A 2,402-nucleotide genomic window follows, 5' to 3' on the forward strand; every position below is an offset into this window, starting at 1 on the left:
TATTTTTATGTATTTATTTTTTGAGATAGCATCTCACTCTGTTGCCCAGTCTGGGGTGCAGTGGAGTGCCCGGCCTTTGGTCATACTTTAGGGGTAAATTTTTCTCATATTTGTAATTTACTTAAAATACTTTGGTGGCTGGGCGCGGTGGCTCAAGCCTGTAATCCCAGCACTTTGGGAGGCCGAGACGGGTGGATCACGAGGTCAGGAGATCGAGACCATCCTGGCTAACATGGTGAAACCCTGCCTCTACTAAAAAATACAAAAAAACTAGCCGGGCGAGGTGGCGGGCGCCTGTAGTCCCAGCTACTTGGCATGCTGAGGCAGGAGAATGGCGTGAACCTGGGAGGCAGAGTTTGCAGTGAGCTGAGATCCGGCCACTGCACTCCAGCCTGGGTGACAGAGCGAGACTCCGTCTCAAAAAAAAAAAAAAATTTTTGGCAAGGTCAGGCAGGGTGGCTCACACCTGTAATCCCAGCACTTTGGGAGGCTGAGGCAGGGAGATCACCTGAGGTCAGGAGTTTGAGACCAGGCTGGCCAACATGGTGAAACCCTGTCTCCACCACAAAGACAACAACAACAATTGACTGGACATGGTGGTGTGTGCCTGTGGTCCCAGCTACTTGGGAGGCTGAGGTGGGAGGATCGATTGAGCCCGAGAGGCGGAGGTTGCAGTGAGCTGAGATCACCTGAGGTCAGGAGTTTGAGACCAGGCTGGCCAACATGGTGAAACCCTGCTTAGCTGGGCATGGCAGTTCACACTTATAATCCCAGCTACTCAGGAGGCTGAGGTGGGAGGATTGTTCGAACCCAGGAGGCAGAGGTTGCAATGAGCCGAGATTGCACCACTGCACTACAGCCTGGGTGACAGAGTAAGACTCTGTTGCAAAAAAACAACCAACCAACCAAAAAACACCTCTTAGCCTCTCATTGCCCTTGTGAGAAAAGCCTGATGTATGTGTCGGCATTCGAAACCTCGTGAGTCTGGTTCGTACACTGCTAGCCTTGTCTCTTGCTACCGCGACCCCACTAGCCTGCGTTACAGCCCCCCTCTGCGGTCTCAGCTCTCCCCACACCCACAGGTCCTTTCCACCTCTGTGGCTCTGCAGAGCTATTCCCTCTGCCCTTCCTTGCCCTCTGTCTTGTGGTGAACTCCCAGGTGTCTTCAGGGCCCTGCCCCAGAGCTCTGGCTCAAGGAACCTCCCACCACTAGGTCTCCTCTGAGCTTGGTGCACTCAGCTGCTCAGAACTGGTCTTGGTTGAGTGGGTCTGATGGGATGTTGCGAACAGAGGCCTCTCCTTGTGCTGGGAGCCATATCGCAGCAGGCCAGGGGCCTCCGAGTCTCTGTCTTGCTGGCACGGCAGGTGCTCCAGCAATATTTGCAGAATGAGCAACCATGCATGAAGGAAATTCCCAAAGGAAGGTTTACGGTGGCAAGGACGGGGTGGCGGTTCCCAGGGCTTTAAAGCTTTTTGTGTTTCCAAGTTTTCAGCAAAGAGGACATCTGCATCTAGACAGACAGATGAGAGAGGGAGAGAGATGATAGGTAGGTTTTGCTTACGTGGATAAAGTGATTCTGTGGTGAATTGTTTGACAATTTGAATCAGCTTAGGTTTCACAAACTGGGACTTACCCAGATGAATGAAGCTGTGATCAAAATAAAGATTAGGTAGATCATAAAGAACTAGGACCCACCCACCAAACCGCCTCCTTATCTTTATTACTTTGTCTTCATCCTGAGACAGAATGGATGTCTGAGACAGTGTGTGTGCGTGTAAGAGTGAATGTGAGTGGTTTGTGTGTGCACGTGTGTGTGGTGTGTGCACTGCGTGACTCTGTGAGTGTGCAAACGTGTGTGTGAATGTGAGTGGTTTGTGTGTGCACGTGTGTGAATGTGGGCATGTAAATGTGTGTGAATGTGTGTGTGCGTGCCAGTGTGTGTGTGGGAGTGGGAGTGCAAGTGTGTGGGTCAGTGTGTGTGAGTGCGAGTGGGTGACTATGAGTGTGTAAATGTGTGTGGATGTGTGTGAGTGGTTTGCGTGCACATGCGTGTAAATGTGTGTGAATGTGAGTGTGCATGCATGTGTGCATGTGTGTGAGTGGGAGTGCAAATGTGTGGGTCAGTGTGTATGTGTGAGTGCGTGTGTGTGCATGTGAGTGTGAGTGTGTGACTCCGGTTTGACAGATGCAGGACCCAGGACCTGGAACCTGCTGCATCCCTGTGTGCCCCACACTGCCAATGCAGAAAACTGAGGACCAGCAGCAGAGGCCTCCGCACAGCCCCTGCCACCCAGAACCCCCTTGGGACAGGATGGCTCCCCCTACATGCCTGTCTTCTGCTACCTCTGCTGAACTCCTGTTTCTTTCTTTCATGTTCTTCTTTCAATAGATTCACCTTTTA

Source organism: Trachypithecus francoisi, unplaced genomic scaffold, assembly GCF_009764315.1.
Source record: "Trachypithecus francoisi isolate TF-2019V2 unplaced genomic scaffold, Tfra_2.0 Contig01585, whole genome shotgun sequence".
Lineage (NCBI taxonomy): Eukaryota > Metazoa > Chordata > Mammalia > Primates > Cercopithecidae > Trachypithecus > Trachypithecus francoisi.